Source organism: Pollachius pollachius (genome assembly GCF_949987615.1).
Source record: "Pollachius pollachius genome assembly, chromosome: 16".
Classification (NCBI taxonomy): Eukaryota; Metazoa; Chordata; class Actinopteri; order Gadiformes; family Gadidae; genus Pollachius; species Pollachius pollachius.
The window spans coordinates 12,477,759-12,488,966 of NC_136949.1; the positions used below are offsets into that span (position 1 = coordinate 12,477,759).

The following is an 11,208-nucleotide window of genomic DNA, read 5'->3' on the forward strand; positions in this document are numbered from 1 at the left end:
AGTGCTCTGGGAGAAACGGAGCAATACCACCAGAAATCGAGGCGGCAGTATAGAGTCAGAAGTCCAACCATTTGTGAAAATGGAGAGAGTAGTATGCAATATCTGATATGTATATATATATTGTATTTAACGTTTTATACTTATATATATACATATACTATATACCTGACCTTTTTATTTTATTGTTCCCCTGCTTTGGCAATGAGTTGCAACTGGTCATTTAAAAATGGCGCAACATTTTGAGGAGAGAATCTGCGGGTTGGTGAGGGGTGTCACATCCCACTGCCGCCTAGGCCTACACTTTTTTCGTCCGGATCCGGAGGTATGAATCGGCCTTAAAAAATTAAGACAATGGGACAGCCCTAAAGCCTTAATAATTTCACGAGAATGTGCAACAAAGTCCATGAGTCCGGACATTGGGCCCTCGTATCTTTGGAATTTCTCACCCCACCTTGTTTGGATTAGATTCTGTTCTGATCATCTCATGGTTCACATGTCAGGGTTTTACCGGCCATTTCGATAGAAATTTTTCCCTCGAGAATCATGAGACTGAGGCCTGTGAAAATAGCAGATTTAAGAAGGTAAAGTATAGCCCACCCGAAGCTGTTGTTGATGTCTGAAGATGACGGAAACGACAAGTGACAAGGTGAGGAGTTATGATAAGGAATACAAGACATCCAGAGGAGAGGTTTAATTAATTTGATGGATCATTAACAACCTCCCTTGACAGAGTCAAAGACAGCGGCACTCCGATGTTGAAAAGGTGTTGAAGCATCAACACTGAAGTGTGTCCTGTTTTCTTGTCGAGTATATCAATTCCTATAAATAATGAATTTGAGACAACAAACATCATTGGAATTGAACGAAACAGGTAGCCACCTCGTTTAGTCAAAGAAAAAATAATAAACATAATGTTCAGTTTCCACTTAACGCAATGACCCTAAGGGACGTCCTTCATTTTAAATTGTACATTCAAATGCATGTGCACAAAGACCCTGTTGATTTATGCAGCCTTGACATTTTCTATTCAGACAATTGTGTGAGAATACTTTAAGGCGGTGTGTGTCTTAGCACTTAGACACAGTGGTGCGTGCTACTTTTGAGAAACCATTTTTTAAATGGCTCAATTTCTCAGAACAGCACATTGCTTTCATGACAACAAGCACATTACTTAGTCCCTTTACAAGTGTTTTTGTAGAGACTATATTTGTATAGGCTACACACAGTGTATAGGAAACAGATACATTCTTCCATCTAAAAATAAATAATAAGTTGCCCAGTGGTTACCCCCTGCTATTTCAGAGCAAGAAGGTTATGGGTTTGAAGAGGCCCATGGATGGAAGTTCTGTGTTCGAGGTCTTTGTACTCTTCCGTGTTCACCCGGGTCTCCTACAGCCGCTCTGGTCACCTCTTACCGAAAGCATGAAGGTAATAATCCTGCTTTACCATCAGCAAGGCAAAGGCACTATAAACTGGAGTTGTCTCTCAGGCACTCCCATGTGTGTCACTGCTCATAGCTAGATGGGATGTGTTACATGCAGAGGACTCATTTCCCCAAATGGATCATTAAAAGTGCATCTTCCATAGGTGACTCTCTGTTCAAGTCTGTTGTAAGGTGTAAATTAAAAAAAATACTACTTCACATTATGATTAAAAAATTAACTCACAAGGGCCTTGGAGAAGATGACAAGGAAGGCCCAGAAACCACAGGATTGTAAGAAGAATCTTGCAGCTCAGGGAACTCTATAGAACTCTCCTCCTCCTTGCCAACAATACGCGGTTTCCTGGCTGGTCTCGTAGTCTTGGCTGATGTTGAGATCAGATAAGGGCCTATCCTTGGTATAGTTTGGGTACCTTTATAATAAACAGTAAAAAAATATGAATATTTCAGTGGCATTTTATTATACATGATAATGTATTGCAATAATGAGGTTTTATGATCAAAGTCTACACACCTATACTTCTGAAATGAGGCCGTAGCGTTCTCTGGGACAGCTGAGTGCCTGTTGATTTACCTCCGACGGGGTCAGTCTGGCAGGCAACACGCCTGGATGCAGGCAGCTGTGAGGGAGCGCTCGTCTAAACGGTGTTGAAATACAATGTTAGGCGTCAATGTGTCCATGATGTGATACAAAACCGGCAAACCGATACCTATCAAGGGGCCATGAACGATTATTTCCCTCCATTACCGTAGGCCTACTTACAGATAGTTTATTTTCTGATGAACATCGTAGGTCTACAGTAGGAATAGCTCCAGGTAGAAGCAGTAACTTTGATGCAAATCCTGCGTTGTACTGGGCCTCGTTTGCAAAACAACTTGACTCGAAGTGCTGGCAACAAACCAACATGTATGGGCTGAACGTATCTGGAACATTATAGTTAAAGATAAATTCCAACCAATTTCTCCTTGTTGATTGGTCTTTCGGGAGATTGTACAGCGATCTCTGCTTTTCCAAGCAACCTGGGATCGCACAGCGGACGTGCCTCTGCTTCGTCCCAGACATCCAGGATTCGTTTCAACGCGCCGCACAGTAGGCCGTCGCTGGTGGCTTGGATCATTGAATACGAGGCGCTAGGCTGAGCAGAACCATGGTTCAAAATCAAATTTGTAGTGACTACACTTTACGAAGGGACTGGACTACAGCGAGCTGTATGATGAGTGAGAGTCTGAGACCCCGCAGGTTTCAGATTTCTTCTTCTTCTATTTTTGTATTTTTTTTAATGCTGAGTGGCAGAGCCTTTTATTGCTGCATTGCCGCCCCCATCCGGAGTGGAGGGTGGATCCTATACACAGGAGGTGTGATGCATCAACACGTGTTTGCTGCGCTTTTGTTGTCTTGCATACGATTTGGAATTCTGTATAAATGTCAATAGAGCCCTTTTCACAGTGTCACCGTCGGGAACTCTGGTAAAGGGGTCCGGTTCCAATATTATTTCCACATATTTTGCATTTAGAGTATTTTAGACTTTTTCATATACGTCTTTATAAAGCCTGTACAGTGGTTCCAACTTCAATAACCATGTATTGTATACAAGGTGACCTACCACCCCTAATAGTTCTGGTAAATGATCTGGTCCACTGAGGACATTTTTCTCAGAAGGTTGTGGTCAGAAGGTTATTTTCCTAATCACAGTTTTCAATTCATGAATACTGTAGCCTTTGTAAATCCAGCTGTCAGATCCTTGGCATCATTAGTTTCTGCACTGTAAGACATTTCAGGTCAGTTCAACTTGCAAATGAAGGTTCACCTGCTGCCTTAAAACTGCAAGTTAACTCAATTTAAGATTACCTTTGTTTCAACTCTGAAAATAAAGTTCAAAAGGTTGATTATACTACACTGTTCTAGTTGTCACAATGTTGTTTTTTAAGTTGTCAAAGTTGACTTAACTTTTAATCACTTGTAATCATAACTTGATACCATTAGTTGAAACAAAATATAATTATACATCATTGATACATGAAAACTTTTAATCACATCTTGTTTAAACTTGATACTGTGAGTTAAAACAACATTTTTTTAAACATTAGCAATACAATAACATTCTTTAGCTAGTAAAACAAACAGATATTTCATTATTATTGTAACTCACAGTTCTGAGTTAAACTAACTTAGCCGTATTTATACGACTCCTCATTTAAAGTTAAGAGGATTACAATTCTAAATTTGTTTAAACTTGCATGGTAAATGACAGAGCTTCACACTGAATTCTTGCAGTTGTCCAAGAACATTTATTTTATAAATACATTTATATAAACTTTAACAGAAGTTAAAGGTTTTAACATGCCATACCCAATGTATGTCTCTGTAATGTACAGAGGGTGGACTTGCAGACAGACATGACAGTCAGACAGAGGGTGGACTTGCACAGACAGACAGACAGAGGGTGGGTGGACTGACAGCGAGTGGACTCGTAGAAAGAAAGTAGGTGGGGTTGAACAATGACGTATGTGAGATAGTAAACAGATAATCATAAAATCTCGACATGAATATGAACAATGTGGAACATTGATACATCTTAAACATGTCTTTGCATCAAAACAGGCCTCACTGAGGTTGACAACCGAGAGTGCTGAGGAAAGGGGGACAGATGGGCAGGTGTCATAAGAGGCAAAAAGTGAGATAACCGGTCCATATCGTCATATGAACAAAAACAATGGTGTACATTATAAATACTTACTTACATTTCACTTAATTTAACTGTTAATTGAACACAATTTTAAAACTGTGAATGAGAGAATAAGTATGGCGAAGTTGTAGAGGAAAAATGTGGTATACGCAGAGCTTTACAAAACATCAACATCCACGTCTAAAAGATTCTTTAACCACAATTCGAAACAAAATTTGTTTTCATTATACCTCAAAACTATTTTAGATTTTTCAACAATTTCAGATTTTTCAACTTCACAAGTGACACATCTGTCACGCATACCTGACTTGTGCTGAACAAACTAAGCCGATGAAAACCTGTATGCTAGTGTAAAGAACAAGGCAAGCTTCCCAGATAACTGCTGCCTCCTATTAGTTGCTTGACAAGTGCATTTCTTTGTTTACATGCGATATCTAAGCATTTTATTTCTGAGTCCATGGATTCTGGCTGAACATTGGTCCGGTTTAATGTTCATGACAACCCTCTGAAGGAACTCAAAAGAATACTTCATATTACGTGGGTACTCAAGGTTTAGGCAGTAGATTGCACCCAGTAACATGGCAAAGCCTGTGGACACATCTCGGACGTCATGTAGGATTATCTTCTCCTCTATTACCAGAGCCACGTTGAAAACATCCAATGGAAATGCATCATGCAGAGGGCCTTCGTGTCCAATCAACAGTCCAACTTGCATCCCGCTCATTAGCACGTCAAGGGTTTCACCATGAGCCTGAAAACATAAAGACAAAAACACACATCTTAACTGACTTAAACATCACTGCTAGGCTAATAGAGAAAGGCTACAAATGTCTTTGACATTAATTGAGTGAGTGTTGTCATTGCCTTTCTGAATGTTCATTGTTAAGCACAAATAATAAAACAAACCAACAGTAATTTTGGCCACTAGGAGGAGCTAAACTGAGAGAAAATGTACTGAATGTTAGCCTGGCGATGTCATACTCATAATTCTAGTCAGAATATGAGTCTGAGACCGAACCATTGGGCTGTCATTATAGGGCGGAACCAGGAAGGAAAATGCCTCTTCGCTCAATTGGATAGACCTAAAACCAATCAGAGCAACGTATGTTGTGCGAAGCACAGCTATTCTCAAACTAACTCAACTGAGCGCACGTTCGAAGTAGAAAAAGAAGATGGACATAAACGATTTATGCCTGTTTTGTAAAAAGAATTTAAGGATACACGGACAAATTGGCAACACGGTCAGCATTTTTGGGAAAAAAAGTAAAAGCGCTGAGCGCTCTTTGGTGACGTGGTTGATTACGTTAATGTGTATCATCTGTCCATCAACGTATAAAGCCCGCCCTTACAATTTGATTGGTCAGACCACTTTTTGATCTGACCTAATACCTCCCAACGAGCTCAATTCCAGACTGAATCTCCAGACCAAATATTTTGTGGGCGGAGTTCAGGCTGGTATCCAGGCTAACTGAATGTGCTCCATTTCTCAAAAATGTAGTATATTCTGATTTTAAGTATGAATAACAATTCAATGTTATATACATTGCATTTGAAATGAAAGAATGATTATAATAGACTATGCATCACACAGCTACATGCACATGGACAGAAACTCCGGGACACAACTCTTAACTAGCATATAACATGTGGTCCAAAAAAATAAATCTAGGATGCAGCCCACTACTTTATCATCCCAGCAAACCCTTCTCTGATATACTATACTACATACTAAGCTATTTTAAAAAGTAGCCTAATGTGATATGTTAACATTCCATTATTTAAAAACAATATAAGTCTGTATATTTTATTACATAGTGGTTAAGTTACTGCATTTTAGGTTTCATTACATTTTCAATTTAAATTAAGGGCACATTTCATTAATTTTTCACTCATTTACTATTTTATTTGTAAAAAATTACCCCTTACGACTTATGAAAATAAAAAATGTTAAAACAAAACAATGTCATATAAAATGTGTAAATACGGTGTCTTACATCACACATCCTGATTATGTCAGAGGAATCTTCTGCAAGGTAGCATGGAAGACCAAGTAGGACAGCTGCTCTTTTGTTTTGGTTCGTGTCCTACAAGAACAAGACAAGAGTTCGTGAATAAGATACCCAAGCCAGAATACTAATTTTAGTACATTAACAAGAAATGATTTCTGTGCAGTACATACCTCCTTTTGAAGACAACTGAGAATACTGCTCAGGCGCACCCTCCTGCCTGATGCAGCAGCTTCTCCGTACATTTGTAGAACACCTGGCACCAAGGCATCAAGTCCATCCAGGAATGACTCCAGCAGGTCTTTGGTGACGATTCTACTGAACTCAGCACTGAGCTGAAACCAATAATAAAACAGCAGAGAAAAGGGCAATGAGTGAGGGAAAAATAAGAGCAGCATAGAGCTCTAAGGGACACACAAAAAATGAGTCTTCAGATGGGCACAATATTTGATAATGTTACTAGGCTCTGAGAATGTACACAAATCACAGCATAACTTGGTCACAATTTTATGACCTTTTGAATGTTCTTTCAAGTGGTTTTTAAGTTCAGTTTGGGTTTGAAATGTGTTCAAACAGTCTTGATAAATGCAGACAAGGCCTGAACACCTCCGGTGATGTCCATGATGCTCTTTATAATGCTGTATTATTTTTCCTTGGCCACTGGAGGAAAAGGTGCAAAACTTACATTTCCACATGAACTGGAAGTGCTTGAATTCTGTGAACAGAAAAATGTATAATTAAATTAACATAACATTTATTTAGACAACTAGTGGTTAAGAACAGTTATCTATTAACTACAAAAAAACAACAACCAAAACCAATATTCTATGTTATTTTGAATTACATTTAGTTTATTGGATTACGTTTAGCTAACACTTATGCAGTATGATTCAACAACCCTGCAAGAATTAAAAACTTTATGGTGTTTAAAATATTCAGTTTGGGTTTGTTATAAGTAGTGTTGCTGCTAATTTTGAAGACTGTAAATTGTGATGTTGAATATTACCATACATTATAAACTGAATAAAACAGAAACACAAATCAATATTATTATTCAATTCATCAGTAGTGCCAACATGAGTAGGCTCTAAAACCTCCAACCTGTTGATAATGATTAGTTAAGCATTTAATATATCCTATCCTTCCTTTCCTACCTCTCTGACTAAACATTAAAATAAATATATTTTACAATCTGTTCAACTCAATGGTTTAAACTGGTAAACAGCCCTGTGCCATCACATATCCTCTCCTCTGTCATCAGCCTAATCCTCTGTCAACCAAAGTAATAATTCAACTGTTCTCAGACACTTAACGTTAGTTAAAACAATATATTTTTTATCTATAAATGACGTTCATTTTCAGTTAATTCATCAAATTGCAAGTTGTCATGGGTAGATGTGTTCGAGCGACTTGAACTAGGTGGTAAACACTCAGTCGTGACGTGAATTTAAACCGCGTTGACGCGGCACGCAACCCCTAATACAAACACAAGACGAGACGAACATTTACGCTGTGTTAACATGTAACTAAACTAAATAAACGGACATGGAATTTAACAACGACATACTTGTTTGAGTGGTTATTGCAAAAGAACAGGTGACGTTAATGGTAAATGGTATTAAACAGAAAGTTGTAATGATGGTACTTGCAAGATTATAATAAACTGCCGTAGCGCGTCGTGGTTGATAAACGATTTGAAAACAGTATGAAGATAACGATTTGAAAACAGTATGAAGATAACGGAACACATAGACAAACACACAGGCAACATTTACACTCAAGCTGTGTTCGAAATCGTTCCCTATACACTCGTTCCCTATTCCCTATATAGTGTACATGATATAGTGCACTATATAGGGAATAAGGAACAAGAATTCGGACACTACGCTGAACATTTCTAAACGTAATTTGCGTCAGTAAATGCGCCGGGTATTTGCAGCGCATGCTGCTCATTATTAATTATCGGCATAATATCCATGTTAAAACAACTTTACTAAATGAATTGGAGTAACTAGTCAATATAAAATACAAAGTGAGCAAAGCACGAGCACGAAGTGACAGCAGCCCTAACACGCAGCCTCAACCGTTAGGTGGCTAACTAGCAAACTAGCCAACTCATGTCGGGCTCGAATAAAAACTAATGTTGCAGTCACATTTTCCAGGCTATTAAAAAAGCACAACCTACACATTTAACGTTATTACGTTACTACACATGAGGTTAATGTTAAAAGACTTAATTAGAGATAGATACGAGGCTAAACTCACCTGCTGTTCCTCAGCCTCGTGTAAAGAAATCTACTTCGACACGTTCACCACTCGTCACTTCGGTCCCCGCGTCGTGTTACTCCGCCTCGGTTCTAGGCCGTTGTCAGGCATAGTCTCTTCCCGCGTGTCGAAGTAGTCCTTGATCATTTACTACAAAGGGTCTGTATTTCGATGATGATATATGACTTATCTGCGGTGTTTAAATTATACTGTTCATGCTTCAGCCTTGCCATGAATTAAAGAAGACAATTAAACTCAAAAGTCCAAATATTAATTTTGCAGCTCTCATTGGCCCACTCCCGCCTTTTCCCCCACGCCCCGCCCCCCCATCTGATAACTTTGAAACCCAAGTTCAATCAACACACACTTATCTGATAACATTTTCAAATAGTCAACACAATTAATAACAGTAAGTTCTACTTTTTAAAACTCACGCAGATGAGTTCAAAATCCAAAACTTGTTAGAGCTCTTTGTGTTAAAGAGAGGAAGTAAGTGGACTTAACTAAACGGAGCTGTCCTGTTTTACAGTGTGTGCCCTTGAATCTCTCTTGAAGAAAATCAGGTCTTTCCCTTATTTTGTGTTCAAGATTTCTGTCATGACTATCTCCGTCATATACACCCCAAATATAATCCTTATGCATATGTAAGGGTAAGGAAAGTTGGATTTGTACAATGGTGCCCTTTAATGCACACAAAAACAAAGTATTATCTTCTCTGTATCTTAAAGGTCACGCATGCCGAAGCGCCCAGCCACTAAACACAGTAAGTACTGTGTCTGGGTAATGTATTTATCGGATGATGCGTTGTGTATGAATGGTAAAAGGCACAGAGGTGGCGTGTCTGTGCCTTCGGCGTTCGCTAGTTAGCATCGGCTCAATCAAGAGCAATCTCACTGACAGCCATATGCAACACCCCAACGCAGGGGGTAATCCTGCTGCTGACAAGGGGCGCTTCATTTTACAATGCCTGTAAACACAGGACTGCCAGCTAGCATCAACGCCAAATATGATTGTTCTTCTGCTATTTTAAAAGGTTGTTTTCTAGCCCTGCTTGCTAACTGCAAGCCACCAAATGTGAGCTTCCGCCTCTGAGATGCCAGCAATGTAGCCGGACATCCCCTTAATTGTCAAGTCAGTGGACCCTGTCTTGCATCCGGCGCAATTTACTTACTACACTGACCCATGTGTCGTTGCTAGTTTGCAACTGGCGCAGAGCGTTCTTTTCCCTCCACCGCCACGCGCCTATAAATTAGGGAATGATCTTGCGCCCCAAGGGGCGGTTCGGCGAAAGGAGGAGGCGTGTTCTGGCGCAAACGTTTCCTGGTGCTATTTTGCAGTTTCAGAAATCACTTGCGCCACAAACCAGGAAATACCTGGTTTAAAGTCAGTGCGCGTCGTTCAGATGCTATTTTAAGGGCGCATGCATAATGTTGCTTGTGCACCTTGCGCATACACTTTGCTTCTCTCATCTACCTACCCACACATTCTTGGTAAATTATTTGGGAAAGAACAGCTGATACAGCGGTAATAAGTTGTACTTTTAAATCAATGCATCTGCAAACACCCTACAGCAAACACATATTTTCTTGACACAGACATCTTGTACAAGCCCATAACTTTTAGGATTGATGAGTATTTGATTGTGGGAAAACATTTTTTTTACCGCGAGTGAGTGTTAAAAAGAATGAATGAATGCGGGCGCGCGTCCATCTGTTTAAACACACGCAAACTAAACACGTAACGCATAATACAGTCCATGGCAATGTATATTAACGGGGGACAAATGCATATTAGGAACACAAGTCGATAACAATAATGCATACAATACTGGTAAGAAACTATGTTTGTTAATGTATTGCGTACATCATTAAATAGAACCACAGTTACCGCATATCATATGTGTGTTATGTTTTCTTTGCTAAAATTAATTTGAGGACTCTTTGTTTGTGGAAGAAAACGTTATTCAATGTGTGAATTAGGCCATATTATTTGGCCATAAACTGAGCCATTTGAAGTTTGAAATTCATGTAGTCATGCATCGGTCTCATCGGAGACTGCAGACGCGCTGTCAAAATATCAACTCATCAGATTCAAATGTGCTCATGGCTCTTAAAGGGGATGGGAGATGGCTCTCTCATTGGTTTATTGCACGTTACGCCCAAACCACACTTACGGGTAATTAGGCTACTTCAGACCAACCCTTTGTAGATTTGCGCCGGGTGCAAGACTCATTTTAGCGCCGGTAAAATAACAACATCGCCATAGAACCGCCCACAAAGCTACTTGCGCTTGGCGCTTCTCACTTGCGTTTCAGACCGTTAAAATAGGGCCCAGTATGTTTCAGTGGTTTATATAATTGCCTCATGGTTTATTGTAATATCTCGATGATCATATCTTATTTATGAGCAGGGGAAACCGATTGATTAATTCATTGATTGATGGCTGATATTCACTGTTTGAACACACAGCAATTTCCTTTTGGATGTTTGCGATAAATATATTGCATTGTTGATATCCAATCAAATTTGTAAAAGGTCAACCTTAATGTGGGAAGACGGGAGTCTCAGTGTTTGAATACATCTCGAGTAGCGGTTCAATGCTGGCATCTTTCACTCTTATCTCGTTCCATTGCTGTATTTATGACAAGAGTAGAGCATGACGAACAACGCTGCCAATGAGGAGAAGCAACATGAAGTGTTGGTTTCAATAAAGTCACTTTCATCAATACACTCCGCAATGAGTGTTAAACCGAAACCCTTTTCAAAACACCACTATTGTGAGGTTTCTCAAAAGTTACCTCTGGTGCAGA

At 39.4% G+C, this 11,208-nt stretch overlaps 2 long non-coding RNA genes across 2 annotated transcripts; both read right to left on the bottom strand.

The window, feature by feature from the left end:
• Positions 1-825: 825 nt before the first annotated feature.
• On the bottom strand, positions 826-2,666 carry LOC307087766. Its single transcript, XR_013812511.1, has 3 exons — positions 2,205-2,666; positions 1,956-2,079; positions 826-1,854 (listed from the first exon to the last, which is right to left on the bottom strand). It is a non-coding gene; the product is annotated as an uncharacterized lncRNA (long non-coding RNA).
• Positions 2,667-6,322: 3,656 nt separating this feature from the next.
• LOC307088118 lies at positions 6,323-8,447 on the bottom strand. The gene is made up of 3 exons (XR_013812543.1): positions 8,400-8,447; positions 6,820-6,849; positions 6,323-6,469 (listed from the first exon to the last, which is right to left on the bottom strand). It is a non-coding gene; the product is annotated as an uncharacterized lncRNA (long non-coding RNA).
• Positions 8,448-11,208: the final 2,761 nt, after the last annotated feature.